Source organism: Mixophyes fleayi, chromosome 1, assembly GCF_038048845.1.
Source record: "Mixophyes fleayi isolate aMixFle1 chromosome 1, aMixFle1.hap1, whole genome shotgun sequence".
NCBI lineage: Eukaryota > Metazoa > Chordata > Amphibia > Anura > Limnodynastidae > Mixophyes > Mixophyes fleayi.
This window is the reverse complement of record NC_134402.1, coordinates 33,678,722-33,699,457: the sequence shown is the minus strand read 5'-3', so window position 1 is coordinate 33,699,457 and position 20,736 is coordinate 33,678,722. Positions and strand designations below refer to the sequence as shown.

Here is a 20,736-nt window from a genome sequence, read left to right as displayed (position 1 = left end):
TCATGTGATGCGGCCGCCTGTGCGCCCCCCGTCTGAAATCTGCCAGCCCGCGCCTGAACTGCATTCATCTGTTATCATCTTTAAATAAACAGCAACAGCTGTTTAAGTTACAAAAGCGTTGTGGCTTAACATCCACATGAACACAGCTGAACACCTTTAGTAACATCAGAAGGTATCACCAACAGCTTCTGGGCCCAGCACCGTGTGTTAAAGTAAACGCTTAAAACGTTAAGAACGATAGCAAAAGTACAAGGGAATAAAAGGAAGCTTTTTATTTTGGAAGAATAGTCCTTTATTCACTACATAAAGAAAAATGCACAGTACAGACACCAGTATGAACTTTGCTAAATTAAAAGGTTCTGAAAATTATGCAACGTGGAAATTTGCAATGCAAATGCAATTAATGAGGGATAAGTTGTGGAAAGACATTGTAGATCCAGGTGACAGTCCAAATGCTGATGAAGTGAATAAAGCCATGGGCACCATAGGCTTAGCTGTAGAACAACACGTGTATTCTATCATTAATGATAAAGATTCAGCAAATGAGAGGTGGACTGCTCTGTAAAATGAAGACAAAGGTCTGATGAGAAGGATAAACTTGAGGCGTACACTGTACGGGACTAAATTGAGTACTTGTGAGAACATGGATGAGTACGTAGACAAAATGCTGCCGATATCCCAGCAATTGGCATCTGTGGGATCACAGGTGGATGACGAGGACATCGCAACGGCGATGCTGCAGAATCTCACACCAGAGAATGATTTCCTTGTAATAGCTCCAACAATACCAAGTTAATGACAGAAATCGTGAGAGCTGAGCTGCTGCAGTTCAAGCAGAGAATTCATGTGAAAGCAAATGCTGAGAGCACCGCTCTACTCACAAAAGGTGCGAAGTCCAAGAAGCCCAAGTATAAATGCTTCATATGTCATAAGATGGGGCACAAGGCATCTGTCATGATTCACCTCAGGGAATATGGTTCCTAGGTTTGTCATGCAGAAATACAGGTACAGGTAGGGGACTCAGTGAGCAGAGATCTTGTAGATTAGTCACACTGAACAGCAGAGCTGAGATGCAGGAGAGGATGGTAAACTCTGTGAGCTGATATCCAGGCATAAGCAGAGCTGAGTCAGACATGCAGAAATACAAGAACCGGTAGGAGGGCTCTGTGAGCTGAGAACTGTAGATTAGGCACACTGGTGCAGCTGAGCTGAGGTGCTGGAAAGGATGGTAACGCTGTGAGTTGATATACAGGAATGAGCAGAGGTGAGTCATAGAGAGAGATACAGGAACAGGTAAAAGGGCTCTGTGAATATCCACAAACAAGCGCCACATGTTGGGGACATTGTGGCCACGCAGGAACTTTCATGCATATTTGGCGGGACTGTGCCAGAGTGCGCCCGTACTGGACTGCGGTCCTCAGGTTAGCCTCAGCAGTCCTCAATACCCCTATTCCCTCTGACCCTAAACATAGTTTGCTGCCCTTACCACTCCCAGGCCTCCCTACACACACACACTCAAAAGCTTCTATGGTATATAATTAGTGCAACTACCTGTCTAATAGCTGCCTCTTGGAAAAATCTGACTCCCCCAACCTCTGTGTCTTTTTATAAAGTTTGGTCACCATGGGCCTTATACCACAACCAACCTCTGCTTCAATTTTGTTAGAGACTGGATCCTCGTAGGAACTATCAGATTAGACTTCTCCTTCTTATTTAATGTGTGAACTCCCCCCCTCCCTTCATTTCCTCCCAACTCTCCCTTACCTTCTACCCTTTAACCCTGTACTATACCTTACACCCCCCCTTCACCCTTGTTTATACTGTTCAAAAATAACATCTTTATTGTCGCTAGCTTAACATACAGTTATATTTATATTGTGTAAGCACTGAGAAAGATTGTTGTACATGTTTACTTCTGCATATACCATTTCGCTAATGTACTTTTCAAGAATTCTGTAACATTGTTCGAGATAAGATGTTACTAATAAAACATATTTGAAAAAAAAAAAAGAGGGCTCTGTGAGCTGAGAACTGTAGATTAGACACACTGGTGCAGCTGAGCTGAGGTGCTGGGAAGGATGGTAACTCTGAGTTGATATCCAGGAATGAGCAGAGCTGAGTCAGTCATGCACAGATAAAGGAACAGGTAATCTGGAGCCAGGGAGCCAAGTCTTCACACAGTCAGGGCTGACAAACAAAGAACAGGCAACTGAGTGTTGACCCAGGTGCCTTAAATAGTGAGGTGATAACAGGCGGGACGAATGGGAGCAGAGAGGAGGAGTTCTATCTGACAGGATGGATCTCCGCATGCGCAGATCCGGAATCAAGATGGCTGCCGCCATCGGACGGACGTTGCGTGTGGTCCAATGGAGGTGAAATCAGTCAGTGGCTACAGATATTTTCTCACACTCATTGATGACGCAACTAGGATGACACATGTCTTATTCATAAGAGCTAAGAGTGAAGTCGGAAAGAAAATTGCGGAATACAAGAGCCTTGTAGAGACTCAAACGGGTCTGAAACTAAATGTCTTGAGATCCGACAATGGCGGAGAATATGACAACGGGACTTTAGCAGAATTCTTAAGAAAATATGGCATACAGCACCAATTAACAATTGCCTACACACCAGAACAGGACGGTGTGAGTGAACGAGCTAACAGAACAATTGTTGAACGAGCACGGACTATGTTGAATGACGCAGGTCTGGAGAAAAGTTTCTGGGTGGAAGCAGTGTACACTGCAATCTAGCTTAGAAACCGAGCGCCCACAGTCGCTGTTAAAGGTAAAACACCACTGGAGGCGTGGTCCGGTAAAAAGCCAAGTGTCAACCATCTCCGTGTATTCGGCTGTAAGGCGTATGCACATATTCCTAAAGAAAAGCGACGTAAGTTAGGTACCAAGTCAGTGGAGTGTATCATACTCGGGTACTGCCAACAGAGTAAAGGATACAGACTTCGGAACATTAACAACAAACGTCTTATCAAATCCAGAGATGTGGTGTTTCAAGAAAACACACCAACTAGTGGAGTAGTGGAACAGCAACCACAAGAAAAGGTAGTGACACTGGATGTTCAGACAGCAGGAAGTGTGTCTGAGACTGAAAATGTAATTGCGGATACCCAACTGGAAAACAGAAGTTCTAAGAGGAGTATCAAAGGTATTCCCTCTAGATGATATAGCGAGGAGTTCGCTTATCTACCCTTTTGTGAACCGTACAACATTGAAGAGACAAAATCAAGCGATGACTGGGAACAATGGAAAACGGCCATTGATACAGAGTTGACAGCTTTGGATGACAATCTTACATGGACTGTAGTTGACAGTCCGAGTAACCGAAAAACGATCAGGAATAAGTGGGTATTTTGTAAGAAAGTTAATGCGGACGGTACCATGGCACGCCATAAAACCTGCCTTATTGCCAAGGGCTACACACAAAAGTCGGGGGTCGATTATGGTGAGATCTTCTCACCTGTTGCCAGACACAGCACCCTGAGGTTAGCGATTGCCATCTCCACTATACATGATTTGTTGTTGTATCAGCTTGACTTTGACTCTACATTCTTGAATGGAGAATTGTTAGATGTGATTTACATGGAGCCACCTGAACACTACAACGAGGGTGTCTACCAGGAAGGTAAAGTCTGCCTCCTAAAGAAGTCACTTTATGGACTTAAACAAAGTGGTCGATGTTGGTTCATAAAACTTGATGCTGTACTGCTAGACATGGACTTTAATAGGTCAGAGACTCATCATCATCTTTATCACAAAACCATAGAGGAAAAGATGTTCTTCGTAGTTGTGTATGTTGATGATCTGTTGCTAGCAGGACAAGAGAGACACATCACCAGTACCAAACACCTGTTGAAACAGAAATTCTAATTAAAAGATCTAGGTCCATGCAACAAGCTGTTAGGCATGAGGTTTGTGTAAAATTTGAATGATGGAACTGTTACAGTTGATCAACAGTACATCAAAAATATACTTACCAAGTATGGGATGTTTGACTCAAAACCTGTTAATACACCAATAAAACACGTAAATACACAATGTGGATAAAAGCTTAACAATGACAAAGGAAATGTCACCAACAAGTAACAAAGAGATAGAGGGAAAATAAGCAAAATCCCTTACAGAAATGCTTTTGGAAGCTTAATGTACGCAAGTATTGGGACTCGCCCTGTCATCCCACATGCAGTGAGTTGTGTGAGCCAATTTGCTACTAATCCAGGAAGGCAACACTGGATCGCAGTCAAAAGAATGCTAAGATTCTTGAAAGTGTTATGGCTAACGGTCTAATCATAAACCCGTAAACCAGATGGAGAGGTCTTCACCTTTAGCAGCCACCTTTCCCATAGAGCTCGTTATGCTCACAGGTACTCAGATGCCCCCAGGCCTTATACTCAAGGTAGTACAGGTGTATGAATGTACCGTAGCGCAGAGTAGCAGGGTAAAAGCGTCTAGAGTGGTCCGGAAACAAGCCGTGGTCTGGTTTAAAGTTTAATGGAATTACGCACGCGCCCGACTGGACCTAATGCTACACAGCGTCACGACCGTTGCCTAGGCGATGCCAATTGGGGATCTGTTCCTACAGAGAGTACCTGTTTGTCTTAGTAGCCGCAGCCGTCAGCTGGTCAAGCAGAAAACAGCCAACTGTTGCCCTATCCACCACTGAGACGGAGTACATAGCACTCACATAAACTGTAAAAGAAGCCAAAGTGAGACCATCAACATTAAGTGTGAGAACCGTGGAGCAATTGATTTGTCTTCAAGTACAAAGCACTAAGGACGGTCCAAACACATTGCCATAAGACACCACTTCGTCTAAGAGTTAGTGGAGAAGAAGTCTGTCAGTGTGAGTGATATAGCCAGTGAGGACAATCCTGCTGACATGTTAACAAAGGGATTGACGTCACACTTGCTAATTGTATTCCTGAGAATGTGAACTGGAATATATTTGAGTAATGTTTATATATTTCACCATATGCTTATTATGTTTTCACTTAACCCTTGAATTCTTTGTACAGGAAAAGTGACTTTATTGTAATCCAATGGGCCTGGATTGAGGAGTATATACTAAATGCTGCATAAGTCACATGTCCTGGCTTACGGTACTCCCCTCCATACACTACCCAACACTCACCCCGATGGTCCAGACTCCGAACTATTCCAGACATATCTTCCCTGACTTCTCCCTTGACTCCACTACTAGACAATCCAGACTTTCCTCCAGGTTAACAGGGATCGGCCTTTGCACCTTGGACAGAGGCTGGGGTCTGCCGGGTCGGCCAGCTGGTGGGCATGTTGGGTATTATGCAGTTCCCAGACATCCAGACAAAAGGGGACTTACTTAATTCCGAGGTTTGGCGGTACCTGCAAATAAAACACTTCCTATGCTCCTTGGGGAGGCGCAAAATGGCAGCGAGAGAATACACTTTGTTTGACTCTCTATGCACTGCAAACCAATACTCCAGACATACACTGTCCTCAATATGCAAAATGTTGATTGAACACACCTTAAGAGCTCTGCCAAATTTCACCAAATATTGAGAACGAGACTTGGGAACTGTCAATTTAGATCAAGAATGTGAGTTCTCTTTACAGCGCTCTGGAATTAGTCGCACTATATAAATAAATAGATCATGATGATGAACAATAAATCTGACTTCACACTTTAAATTTACCTCCCCGTCCACTGCAACATGGTTTTGCGAAAGTGCAAAGTTACTACTTTTTTTTTTTGCTTTACTTTCTTTAATGAATCATGCCTAATATGTCTTTGTATTTTACAAAATAGTGTTAAAAAGCATCTAAAATTATTGCTCTGTGTCCCTCACCTCTCACATGTCACAAACACATGCACACATAGACAGATGTAATTAGGATAAAACAGAAAAACAATTCAGAGTAATGTCCTGTATCCGCTGTCTGTTGTGACCACAAATAACCATACATATGTAGCATAGAATCAACCTCCTACACTTGCCTATTGCCAAAACACAATTCCTCCACCTCAAAACACCAATTAAACCATAGATATATAATGTCTTTTGTGATCTCATATGCTGCTTTCTGACAGAGCCATAGTTCTTGGTCACATATCAGTTAAAATACTAATACTAACTGATCTGTAACCAAGAGTGAGAAAGCAGCATACAATTTTTCCCAAAATACATTCTATATCTATGTATCTGCCTGTGTCCTGAGATAGATGTCTAGAATGGTGTTGAGTAATAAAGTAATAAATAGTAGAAAACCTGGTTTGTTCATTCTGCTGAGTGCAAGTTCCTAAATAAAGTTTTGCCAGAACATTTCAAGTTATACAACCGGCAGCCATTTTTCTGTAGACCAAAATGCACTGCAACCTATATAAATGGCACCATGGCTTCTGCATTGGAGACAAATTTGATTGAGACAATTGATCACTAAGTGGTGCTAGTTTGTCATACCATTGTGTACTGGCCCACTTCGACCACTGGTGAATCCAGCTAACGGTTCACTTTTACACCTGAATAACCCATTATGCAATGCAAGGGGTTCAAATGCAATTTATTGTTTGTTTGCAAGAAAAATACTGGCTGCTTTGCATCTATGCATCGAGCACACAAATACTGTGCAGCATTACTTTTACACAGCGTTTTATAGTTCAGCTATGACTCCGCCCCATCCGCCAACTCTAAACCAGTCAGTGCACTTTAAACCCCCCCACCAATGCTGCATAACATGGCTTTGCCAAGGTGCAACATTGCACCTTCTAATTTATGTAATTCCTACCATTCATTTAGATTATAAACTCTCGCAGAGGTGAGGTCCTATCATTAGTCTGAGCTGGTGTTGGGGAATATCTTGGCTATATATGAAAAATGTAATAAAAGTAATAATAACTTAATAACAATAGAGCCTTTTAGGCTACTATTGGCATTAAGTGAGTGTATGCATAGTTGCCAAGTATCCCTAATTTCCAAGGAAAGTCCCAAGTTTTAAAGGGTAGTCCCTGGAAATGGTTGTCCCTGGAAAACTCCTTGCTTTTCAATATTAAACTGCACATTACAATACCTTTTTTTTGAATGTTAAATGCAATTCTCAAAACCCATTCTTATTTTCTTGGCTTTATAAGGTAATATGCAAAAAAGAAATGTTGTAATAAAATTCCGTAAACTTGCCATGATGACGATTGATCCAGAGACAATATTTAGGGAGCGTGTTTGTGTGTGGTTGTGTATTTTTGTGTTTATAGTGTGTGTTTTTGTGTATACATTTTCATTGCTGTACATTGTCCGTGTAATTTGTGTATATTTAAAATTGTTTGTGTAACAATTTTGCACCCCAAAGAGGAGGCTCATACACCATACCTCCCAACTGTCCCGATTCAGGCGGGACAGTACTGATTTGAGGGCTCGGTTCCTCCATCCCGTTAAGGACAGCGTTGTTCTGCTTGTGGGTAATTTGGGAGGTATGTGAGCTGCTGTCAGAGTGCTATTACATGCACACCCCCCTCCTGGAGGAGAAAGTAATCACCATTGTTCCGGAGTCTAGCTTACCTCAATACGTGGGATAATGACCTCTCCAACATGGTGCTGATCGTTGGGTCTCTTCTCAGCATAGGATGGCATAGGTTCCGTACAATATTGTGATGTCACCACGCAGTAAAACCAAGGAAAAGAAGAGTCCCCTGCTCTATGTTTATGAATAAACTAGTGCTTAGAGATCCTTCAGTGTTGGCAGGTATGATAAACTATTGTGTATTTATGGGACAGAATATGTATGTTGCATTAAAATATATTATTTTCAACTCTGCAGTGGATTTACTGATAGGCCATGCACACCCCACACGGTGGGAATACAGTACCCCGCGATGATCCGCTATACATCACAGCGATGTCCAGCTGCGCTCATTTGCGAGTACTATGGTACCCGAACATTGCTGATTATCCTGCGCACCATGAGCACAGGAGAAGCACCAATGCGCGGCGGAGTGCCTTCATGGCTGTTCCGGAGGCACATTGAATTCCCCCCCTATGAGGCGCGGGGCTCTTCCTTGGGTTTTTGTTTGCCCTCTTTCAGTATAGAGATTTTAGAAAGCTTTCGTATGAGAGATTGTGCTGTTTTCCACCATTCCCAGTAATGCCGCAATGGGAAATAAGTCCACATTACAAACAAAACTCCCCCACTATTTTTATCAATATTTCTTTGTCCTAAGTCTTAAGACTTTTTTTTTTCTACATGGGGACCTTAGCTTGCAGTTCTTCTGCGTACAGAGAGCTTCCTACTAAATAAACGCTTGTATTTATTTATGTGTACCAATATAAACACAAAGCATGGGTTATTCTAAGTGACTTCAGAGCAACAGTTTGCCAAATCCTCCTCTTATTTGTTTATTTTCTATGCAGCAAGTACGTCAATTTCACATCTGCTCTAAATAGTTGAAGGTCCAGAGCTGCGAGCGAGCAGTAACAGATAACGGGAGAATAGTTTATGCTGCTATGAGTACAGTAGGCTACAGCTGGTCTGCATTAAGGCTGAGACAAGGGATGTGGAATGTGTTCCAGAAAGATCATTGCATGGTATGTGATTGCCACCACTCTAATGTACACTGGGATGAGTGCTATGTAAGGTCCAGGAAATAGAGCTAAGTATAGTGTGCAATGTATCTTATACAAAACTGTGTCTTATGCTTTGTATATACTGAAACACATACATTTATATCAGGGATGACAAACTTTCAGTACTACAACTGGTAACGACTTCAGGGAACATTCCACTCCATTACCCTTCATAATGTTATTTTGGGGGGGGGGGGGGTTACTGCTGTATCAGGACCAAATCTTGACAGCCCCCTAGGACCAAGACAAACTATATCTATCTAGCCTGTAAGGACTGCAAGGACCATTCCTGTTTGGTAATGTAAAACTAGCAATACTAAAAACTAAACTAAACTGCTAAGGAAAACCTGTCTTGGGTGGGATTTAGCGGTATATTACAAGCTTACAGTGGTGCTACAGACTAGAGCAGCCTATAGTAGCCAGTGATGGTTTTAACTCATTAACAACTCCCCCCATGTTCATAGGCAAACCGAGAGGGGGTGTTCTAGTGCCTGGAAACCCCCTCCAAGCCTATAATTGAGGTAGCTGGACCCTGCTCCCGCTTCACACAGCTCTGCTTGAAAAGGGAGAGCTGCGTGCACCTAACAGTAGTGCACGCAGCATTGCCCATGTATATTATGGGGATAGGAAGAGCTAGAGAGCAGCCAAGCACTGTCTAATATTATAGCCACGCCCCATGCATGCTGGTCACGCCCACTGGCAGCGTGGTGTGGAAACCCCCCTCTACAAATCATGCGTTTGCCCCTGATGTTATGAAAGGAACAGGGGACAGGCTGTAAAAGGGGGCAGCCTCTAATGTACAAATAAAAAGAAAAGCCTCCCTCCTATGAGTTTGCCGGGAAAGGGACAGATAGGAATTATACTCGTTATGTTAATTTCATTGCATACAGCGTTGTGCCAGCGCCAACCACCTACTTCACTCCAGCGCTTCTCGCAGGTCTATTGCGCTAAATAGCGGTAATCAACACATGAGGCGGTTACAATATGATTTTGACCAGAGCCTTTTTAGAGACTGGAGAAACATTAAATATCTCAGAACAAAAGTAAATCATACACATCACTAACTGCCATTCCACTACATAACGGTTACAGAAGAGGCAAGCGCTGAATTTCAGATGAAGGAATTCTGAATACAAAATGTATAATAGAATATTAGCTATCAGAAAAATTCTGAATCTTATACCTATATTATACCTATAATATACGCACAGTTATAATATATGTGGATCCTGCTCTTGTAAAAACTACAAATTATTAGAGTTTTTATGAACCACCATACCTTGGACAATATTACTAGATTGTTCAGAAATTCCAAACTCCTCTAATACCCCACTAAACACTCACGTGGATGGTCTTATTTTGTGATTAAGACATCCAATAATCCCCCAGGTCTAAGTGGGTCCCACTGACATGAAAACATGGTGTCTCATGTTTGTGTATTTACTCAACCACCTATAAGGAATAAAAAATACCAGGACACTAAGACAAGGAGCTAATGAAGTCATCCAGTAACAAGTCAGGCGTTGGGAACAGCTGTAAGGTTGCAGGAATGTAACACGATCATTAATCATTTATTTAACTTACTTATTTTATTTTTATATATTTTGGTTTATGCCTTATTCATTTGCTCTATGTACATGTTTTTGTTTGTCTTTGGTCAATGTCTCAAAATGATTGACCAAACAGTGCCTTCCAACTCTATAATGTGTGGATATTTACATATATACAGTACATATATACAGTCCTCCCCAGCTCTCAGCAAAAATGATGATGGTCCACAATATGACCTTTGCCTCCTTTGCAGGAGTTTGGTCGGGGCCTTTTCGAACTGTGAGGCTTTCTTGGAAGTCATCCCGTAACCATTCCAGGATAACATTCCAGATTGGCAGTTCCCAAATGCTCAAGGTGTAGACACTGTGTTTTCTTGGGCAGATCCTTTAAGACCATCTGTTGAATCAGTTGCCGTCTTGTCCGGCCAGACTTGCTTATCGAGGACCTCTTTAAACCACTCACCCCAGAATAAGCCTATATGGTAGCTTAGTCATTATGGCAGCCACCACGTAACCACTTGGTTTTTAAGCATCACTGGCAGAAAAGTTCTCTCATATTCCTCAGTTGGCCCATGAATGGAAAGGACCATTACCTTGGGCAACCGAGTAGTTATGGGTTCGGGGAGGGCAGAGCTGGAAACCAATGTAAGCTCACTCTCAGAGTCAACCAAATCTAGGAACATATTTTGGTTGTAAGCACAGTCCTCGGAGCAAACAAGGAGTTCCAGATGTGAGACTCCTAGTACTATAGCTTGGATAAGCCGGCCCAAAATGGATTCCTGTAATCTAGGACACTTGACCCTAAAGTGGCTTGTCTCCCTGCTATAAAGCCTAGTGCTGGTAATAGTAAAATTGGAGGCCCCCATGTTGGCCCCCTGATTTTTCCGAGGTTGGTTAAGCTCTTAACCACTAGGGTTGGTTAAGCTCTTTTCTTTGGGGGAGGGGGGGGGGGGTTACACCACTGTTTTTTTGTGTTACGCCTCACCTGGGCTAACTCTTCTCCTTGTAGCACATCAGCCTGCTGGTCTTGCTGTACAGTGGCCACATCTGAACCAATCAGATACTAGCTGTCATTGTGTGGAATGACAGATAGAATCAGATTGGAAAGCTAGAATCTGATTGGTTGCTATATGCAACATCTTCACTTTTTCAAACCCGCAGTTTAGTAAATATACCCCCTGTCTTTATAGAGGCCTCTGCTGGTGGTGAATTTGGTAGTTATACAATCTAAGCAGTAGGAGAAGTGGAGGTATGGCAAACCACTGTATACAAGTCGTCTCTCATCACTTTATCTATCTACTATCTATCTATCTATCTATCTATCTATCTATATAAACAATTTTGTTTCCTAGTGGGTAATGGTAGAAATAATACAAAAAATTGTACTGTTTCCCATATTAGCTGACATACATGGAATTTAAACATATTTTACAAGATAATGAGTACATCCGACCTTCAAACTAGAACTATGTACTTTTTAATATATAATTTTGAAAGCTGTTAAAGAGAGTGGGAGGCACCGCAGATGAAATGTATAATATTCATAAATTTGTGGAATATTTTTGAAGTCTATCTTATTCATTCCTAGTCTGGTCTATAGTGGTGTGGTTAGGTCATGACATACCATCCACAAAACTAGTTGCTACATTGTGATATCCGACTCATATTAAAAGTGTGTCATTGTAAGTCATCTCTTTGATTCGTCTTCGTGGTCCAGGCCAGAGAAACCCAATGTAATTTGTGTGTTTAATATTCCAGGCTCTGCGGATGCTATTAAATACATGTCAATAGATTTTATTGCACATTTGTAAACAAATTGGTACACGCTGGTCTCTAATACATATTGGTGCTTCAAAAGTAGTTGTTCGGAAGCCAATTTGAAAACTTCACTGCACAGTTATTCCCACTTATTTATGGAACGATTTATTCAGTGTTTATAACTGAAAAAACACATTCCAGACCATATTAAGACAGGAAATCTTATATACTTTAGATTAGCTTTGAAAGTGTAGCCTCCTATATTGGTCAAGTAGTAAATTAAACTAATTATAAACATTACTTTATTACTTATTCCCTATATCAGTTATATTTTACAGACCCTAGGGAGATATGTGAATATTCAAACGGATGGATCTGAAAGGAGAACTCCAGGCACAATAAATTTCCCTTGTCACCCTACTAACAGTATTATGGGAGTCCCATGCATGGTTTTGGGAGATCCCCAAAATGTTGGAGCCTGTACTCAGTTTTGTTTCAAGATCTACAGTCTGGGGATTTTTGAATTTTACCTGGCTCAGCCAGAGAGTTGATTGAAGCTGATTGGATAGTGTCACGGCGGAAGATCTGTCTGTACCCAGACTGGGTTGTGTCTCTAGAGCTGGACTGGTGACTACGTGGACATAGCTGGGTGGCCTGATAATGTCCCTCTGCATATAGTGAATGGACTGGTGCAGATGGTGGTTACACTAACAGGGGGGAGCAAACAGGAACTGAATTGCTGGACTGGACTGGAACCGGAATGCTAGATCGGACTGTAAACGGAATGCTGTAACCAGAATGCTGGAAGAGGATTGCTGTGACCGGAATGCTGTAAGGAACCAGAATGCAGACTGCACTGTCAGAGCTGGGTTAGTAGCAAGATAGTGAGACTGCAAACTGCTGGGAACCAGGTTGGCGTCTGGAATACAATGTTGCACTGGCAACAGGTAAGGGCTCCATGAAGTCCTTTTATAGTTGTTGTTGATTGCTGATTGGAGACCGGAATCAGCTGGGCAGAAGCAGCACTCTGAGTGGCTGGAATGGATCAGGTGACTATATCCATGTTTGGCAGCTCCCATGAACTGGTTTTGGAAGGAATCTGAAATGGAGGCTGCTATCACCTGATTGGCTGAGAGGAATCATGTGACCTAATCCAAGATGGCCGTGCCCATACTCTGATTCTGCAGCGATCTCTGGAGTGGAGACAGACTGGACAGCATCTTACAGAGAGGTCTGAAACCAGCAGAGCCTGAGAAATGCAGGGACAACTTGGAAAGGCAGCGAAGAGGTAAGTGACAGAACCTGAGAGTCCGGTGTGTGACAGGTGGTTGCTGTAGCTGGTCCAATGAGCTTTAATCACCACGATGGCTGAGGCTCGGTTGAAATTACTAGGATGTTGGTGAATACATTAAGTGGCATTTATAAAACTATTTTGTTGAAGAATTATTTAGTAATATCTATAATGCAGGGTGCACAGGAAATTGTAGCTCTCTTCCCCTGTGTGATTTGCTGCAAGAAAGGGTGTGGCATAGCTGGAATAGGGTCAGAGTTCATCAATGGCTGCGTAGGAAAAGCGCAAAATGCTGTTTAAGAGACTTGTAGGGCATTGTTGCCCATAAATTTTCTGCTGCATAGATTTTCTGAGTGAGTTTATAAATGCACCCCATTAACTCCAGGCATTGAGAGGGTAACTTTCTTACAGGGTTCTAGTTATGGAAATCCCACTGTTCTACTAGACAAGGGGAGGGAGACTCTGTAACCTGTGTGAAAACACCAGCTCCGTATATAAGAGTCTGTGGAAAATATTTTTCAAATGTTTCCAACTATGGTTCCCTATCAGGACCATGGGTGTATTATTAGTAACTGATTAGTTCTAAGAAATCTATATGTGCTACTATTTATTACCTGTGAGTCTGTGTATAGATCCTGAAAGTGTATTTTTGGAGGCTGCAAAATAAAAACACTTTACATTTCTAAGGCTGCACTTATTACATGAAAGTAACTATAAGAAAACATGAGGTGTAAATAACTTATTAAATAAAAATATATTTGTTCTAGTTTGAGACCAAAGGAGACCTACATATCTCAGCATACAAGAAAAAAACATTGTAAAATTCATTATAAAGCAAATACAATGTTATAAAGCAATGTAAAAAAACAAATTCTCATTTACACTGATACATCACCAAAAAAATACATTTGTTCTGTTGACGAAGAGAAGCAGCAATATCAAATTTATACAAGTATCTGGTAAGCATGCATCCTTAGCTATCCTACAATTCATTATCTCCTTTTCAAAAGCGTTCCGTGGCAAACAAAATGGCTGCCAGACACAGTCTGCTACACAGCCACAGGCTCACAGCTCTCAGCATGTCATATGATGGAAGAGGGTGGAGAAGCTGGATGTCACAGTGCACACAGATCTCAGAAGGGCGTTCCAAAGACTCTCTGCTCACTACATCATGTACCATTTGACTGTGGTTACCATGGTAGTACAGTATCATAAATCATGAATAGAAGTCTGAAAAAAAACAAACAAGGGAAATGATAAATACCAGCATTCCTCGGATAGACTGACAAATGATTTAAGTTAAAAAACACACCTGACTTTTTAATAGGATTGATGCTTTAAAAATCCATGTAAGAGTTTCTATTCAGCCATGTGAAGGTGATAAATGGGTGTTTTTTTGTTTTTTTTTAATTTTTATTTTGAAACCGCAAAGACAAAAGAGGTAACATACTTAACAGTTATGCCAACAAGACGTGGCAGATAATACAAAAATAGAAGACCCAAATTAGCACATATAAAATTTAGCCCTAGCGTCATTTAGGAAACAGTGCTGAAAGAAGAGACAGGGTAATCTAAAATGAGTGTTTTTTTAATGACTTACCTCACTACTATAGTCTCATTCCGATAATAACAATAATAATGGTATATGCTGTTTTGACTCCAGTGGGTATCATACCCACTGGTATCAAAATACATGCTTTACCTAGCGTTTTGGGAATGGAATCCATTGGTTATAATGATCCCATACCCCATACCCCTCAGAATTTTCACATGTAGTTTTTCCAACGCTGCTTGCTCCTTTTACTCTTCTTGACCACAAGTGAATGTATTGTCATCCATTGTACCCCTTGCTGACCGCAAGTATCATTATTAACTGCCTTGTGTTCATGTGTCATGCAGTGTCACTGGCATTTAACACAACACCAGTGGATAAGTGTCCTAAGTCAAAGTTTAGAGTAGTGTCATGTACATGCTTGTCTACTGTTTAAATGAATAATATACCAGAAGTAAACCGTCTGTTTATATAGAGTTTAATATGTCCAGTATGCTGTTTTTCTATTCTTCAGAGAAATCTGACATTGCTTAGGATGATAGTACTTCTCTATCTTGCATAACTCCAAGGCAGGGTACAGCCAGAATAAGGATTGCAGGTTTCCTACAGATGATTCATGATTCTTTGTTCCCTCTAGCGCAACTGAGTGCTTGTCTCCCAGCTCCAAACACGCTGCCTACACGTACCCACACTCTACTACTATTGTAACATACATCAGGATGCGCCTGGCTGTGCCATACAAGAAAAAGAATTATACCCCATCTCCATAATTACTCTGTACAGACTGCAGATTAGTGAATTTAAACATAAACATATGCCATATGCAAGCTAATTACTAGCCTTTTAAAGCTGCAATTATATGTTTGTGAATTTATTCATAGTATTAACTTGGTGTGGCTCATATGACACTGTGTCCAGCCAGGGGCTAACACAGGGGAGGCTAAATTATTTTATCTCATTGATTTAGTTTCTAAACTCATCTGTGTTACGGACTTACCTTATCCCCGCCGCTCCGTCCAGCCGCACTTCCGCATTCGGACCATGTGACCGCACCCGGAGGCGGTCACATGACCACAACCTAGAGGCGGGGATTTTGAATCCCCGTCTGTATAAAAACCTCACTCTGACACTCGCTGAGTGTCAGAGCAACACTTACCTGTTCCTGGCTCCTGCTCTTCGTAGATTGCAGTGTCTTCCTGTTTCCAGTGTCTCCTGTGTGCTGATCTCTGCCTGTTTGACTTCCCTGGCTCTCTAATCCCTGTGTACCGACCCGGCTTGCTGACCATTCTCCTATTCTTGTGACCCGTGTACCGAACCTGGCTTGTTGACTCCGAGTTGCCTTCTGATTCTGCCTGACTCCAGTCCTGTGTACCGAACCGGCTTGTTGACTCCGCTACCACCGCTTCACTCCGCTGTACTACATCTTGAGGCGAACCTGGGGACCGCGACCTGCGACTCCTGGCAGCGAAGCCCACCCCGCCTTGCGGCGGTTCTTGGTGAACACCGGGGAGATCGTTAGACTCCGCACCTCAGGTAAGCCAGCGCTAATCAAGATTAGTAATATAGTATCCAGAATCTGTTACAGTTTGCTCTGACCATGGATACCACAGCTAAAGATCTGTTGGAGCATTTAGTAGGAAGGATGGATAAACAAGAAGCTAACCAAGAGCAACTTTTAAAATTCCTCAATAGCCTATCCACTCGCTTGGATGTTGTCCAGAACACCCTAGTGGCTGGTGGATCACCTGGGCCGGCAGTGGCCCCTGTACCTCAGGCAGCAGCAGCAGCTTCTTCCTCGCAGCTACGGTTACCTAACCCACCTAAGTTCGATGGAGACCCTAAAAATTGCAGAGGATTTTTAAATCAATGCTCTATACAATTCGAGCTTCTACCTGGGAACTTCCCCTCCGGAAAAACGAAAGTGGCCTATGTGATTTCGTTATTGTCCGGTCAAGCCTTAGCATGGGCTTCCCCCTTATGGGAGAGGGACGACCCCATTCTACATGACTTCAACCTCTTCTTGTCCACCTTCAAGAAAATATTTGATGAGCCAGGAAGGGTGTCCAATGCCGCTTCCGGCTTACTACGACTCCGCCAGGGAAACCAGTCTGTGGGGCAGTATGCGGTCCACTTCAGAACCATGGCCTCTGAACTTCGCTGGAATGATGAGGCTCTAGTAGCTACATTCTGGCAGGGCCTTTCAGACCGAATCAAAGACGAGTTGGTATCCCAGGAACTCCCTACATCTTTGGACGACATTATCTCCCTCTGTGTCAAAGTTGATTTGCGTTTCAAGGAACGTAATTCCGAGAAGGAACAGTCGCGGCGTAGCATGATTCGCTTGGCCCCCAACTTCCAAACCCCTGTTCTTCCCCCTGAAGAGCCCATGCAACTTGGGAGGACCCGCCTATCAGCCGAAGAGAGGGAGAGGAGATTTCGGAACAAGTTGTGTTTATATTGTGGTGAGAGTGGCCATCTTCTGAGTTCTTGTCCCAAACGCTCGGGAAACGACAGGGCCTAACGAGTTCTGGAGCTGTGTCGTTGGGCCTCTTTTCTCAGTGTCAGTCAGTTCCCAATAGTAATGATTGCCTGTCTATTCCCATTTCCCTTCAGTTAGGACAAAAGACCTTCCCGCAGTCGGCTCTTCTAGATTCCGGGGCCGCAGGAAATTTCATTTCTGCCACAGTAGTTAAACAATTCGCTATTCCCACACAAGCCTTGGAACAACCCATCTCTCTGATGGCCATTGATGGGGGAAGAATCCCTGAGGGGTCCATCTTGGTACGCACTATTCCTCTTCTACTTCAGATAGGAGCACTTCATCGGGAGAAGATTTCTTTTCTAGTAATACAGAGATCTACCAACCCAGTCATCCTAGGACTTCCTTGGTTTCGTGCCCACTCTCCCACCTTGGACTGGAAATCTGGTCACATATTGTCCTGGGGACAGTCCTGCTTCTCTCGCTGCCTACAGAGAGTGGTTCCCCCGAATAGTCCCAGACGTACCCAAGAATTTCCTGTGACTCTCCTGCCTGAGCCATACCAAACCTTCTCTGATGTTTTCTGTCAACAAGAGGCCACTAGACTTCCTCCTCACAGAATCTGGGACTGTGGCATTGATCTGATACCTGGTAAACCCATTCCCAGGGGCCGTGTTTACCCCCTTTCCCTCCCGGAATCTAAGGCTATGGAGGAGTACATCCAAGAAAATCTAAGCAGGGGCTTCATCCGCAAGTCTGCCTCCCCAGCTGGGGCTGGCTTCTTCTTCGTAAAAAAGAAAGATGGGGGCCTCCGCCCTTGCATTGATTACAGAGGCCTGAATGCCATTACCGTTAAAAATCGGTATCCACTGCCACTGATTTCTGAACTATTTGACCGGATCAAGGGTGCCACCATCTTTTCTAAACTTGACCTCAGAGGAGCGTATAACCTTATACGCATTAAGGAGGGGGATGAATGGAAGACGGCGTTTAACACCCGAGACGGCCACTTTGAATATCTAGTCATGCCTTTCGGGCTATGCAATGCCCCAGCCATATTTCAGAGCTTTATGAATGAGCTGTTTCAAGACCTCTTGTACCAATCTGTAGTCATCTACTTGGACGACATTCTCATCTTTTCTCAAGATCTAGCATCTCATCGTACTCATGTATTGGAGGTCCTCTCTCGTATCCGAAAAAATCAGTTATTTTGCAAATTGGAGAAATGCACCTTCGAGCAGAGACAAATTCCCTTCCTGGGATATATTATTTCGGGCACCGGCCTACAGATGGATCCCACAAAATTGAAAGCCATACTTGACTGGCCCCAACCTTCAGGCCTTAAAGCCACTCAACGCTTCCTAGGATTCTCCAACTATTATCGTCAATTTATCAAGGGGTACTCCTCTCTCGTGGCTCCCATCACAGCATTGACCCGCAAATCTGCTGACGCTGGTATTTGGTCCTCTGAGGCTATCCAAGCCTTTATATTATTAAAGTCTCTCTTTTCATCCGCACCCATTCTTCAACAGCCAGATTGTTCTCGTCCCTTTGTCCTGGAGGTAGATGCCTCTTCTGTTGGCACAGGAGCCGTACTATCACAGCGAGGTCCTTCTGGAAAACTTCATCCCTGCGGATTCTTTTCCCGTCGCTTTTTACCTGCTGAGAGGAATTATGGGATTGGCGACAAAGAGCTCCTGGCCATCAAATTGGCTCTCTCCGAATGGAGACATTTACTAGAAGGAGCACAATTCCCTATCACCATATATACCGACCATAAGAATTTGCTGTACTTACGCACTGCCCGATGTCTAAATCCTCGACAAGCAAGGTGGTCCTTATTCTTCTCACGCTTTGATTTCAACATCACTTTTCACTCAGGATCTAAGAACACGAAGGCAGACGCCTTATCTCGCTCTTTTGATCCAGCTGACATGGAATCCTCGGAGGATAAGAAATTCATTGTAAATCCATGTCAAGTATTGGCAGCTACACACCTAAAAAAGGGCTGCCCTCCAGGCAAAACATTCATCTTGCCACATCTACGCACCCGGCTCCTTCACTGGGCTCATCACTCACTCTTCTCTGGGCATGCCGGCATTCGCAAGACCTGGGACTTATTGTCCCGAAGCTACTGGTGGCCTTCCTTGCTGGAGGATGTGAAGAAATTTGTTGCTGCTTGTTCCAAATGTGCTCAACACAAGACCTCTAGGAAGAAGCCTTATGGATGCTTGCTCCCATTACCCATTCCTGATTACCCTTGGTCACAGATCTCCATGGATTTTATCACGGACCTTCCACCTTCCAAATCCTGTACTGTAGTGCTTGTGGTCACGGATCGCTTCTCTAAAACAGCTCACTTTATTGCTCTCAAAGGCCTTCCTTCTTCCTCCTCCTTAGCCGATATTTTTATTAAAGAAATATTTCGCCTCCATGGCTGTCCTCAACATATTGTCTCCGATAGGGGATCACAATTCATATCAAAATTTTGGCGGTCTTTTTGCAATAAATCCGGGATTAAGCTTGACTTCTCTTCCGCATATCATCCCCAGTCCAATGGGGCTACTGAGAGAACCAACCAAGAATTAGAGAAGTTTCTAAGAATATTTATCTCTAGTAACCAAGACAACTGGGTGGACCTTCTCCCTTGGGCCGAGTTCGCCCATAACAACCATTTTCATGAGGCCATCTCTAACTCCCCCTTTTTTGTTCTGTATGGCTGCCATCCTAGACTACCCACCTTCTCTCAAGTCTCATCTTCTGAAGTTCCAGCAGTGGACTCTCTGGTTCGTAACTTCTCTGATATTTGGGAACAAACCAAGACAAACTTAAAACAAGCAACTACTCGTTCCAAAAAATTCTACGATAAAAGGAGAAGAATGACTCCAAGTTTTGCAGTTGGTGACAGGGTATGGCTATCCACCCAGAACATTCGTTTAAAGGTTCCCAGTAAAAAATTTGCTCCCAAGTTTATTGGCCCATTTGCTATATCTGAGATTATTAATCCCGTAGCCTTTAGATTGAGTCTGCCTCCCTCTTTACGTATACCCAATGTCTTCCATGTCTCCTTGTTAAAACCGATGGTAACCAACAGATTCTCCACCTCATCCAGAACTCCTCCTCCTGCTGTGGATCGGGATCAAGTTGAATACGAGATTAAAACTATCCTAGATTCTCGTAAAGTTCAAGGTGCCATACAGTTCTTGGTGGATTGGAAGGGTTACGGTCCTGAGGAGCGCTCATGGGTAAGAGCCATTGACCTACATGCTCCCCGTCTACTTAGATCCTTCCATAAAAAATTTCCTTTGAAACCCTATTAGGTGTTCGGAGTCCACCTTTATGGCAGGGGGTACTGTTACGGACTTACCTTATCCCCGCCGCTCCCTCCAGCCGCACTTCCGCATTCGGACCATGTGACCGCACCCGGAGGCGGTCACATGACCACAACCTAGAGGCGGGGATTTTGAATCCCCGTCTGTATAAAAACCTCACTCTGACACTCGC

The 20,736-nt window shown here is 43.2% G+C and overlaps 1 protein-coding gene across 1 annotated transcript in view; it reads left to right on the top strand.

Moving 5' to 3' along the window:
- The first annotated feature begins 13,057 nt into the window (after positions 1 to 13,057).
- The window catches only part of LOC142104162 (piRNA biogenesis protein EXD1-like), a 100,521-nt gene continuing 92,842 nt past the window's right edge, over positions 13,058 to 20,736 (top strand). Inside the window, exon 1 of the mRNA XM_075188688.1 lies at positions 13,058 to 13,198. The gene's annotated coding sequence lies outside the window, so the exon portion shown is untranslated. The remainder of the gene's footprint in view (positions 13,199 to 20,736) is intronic.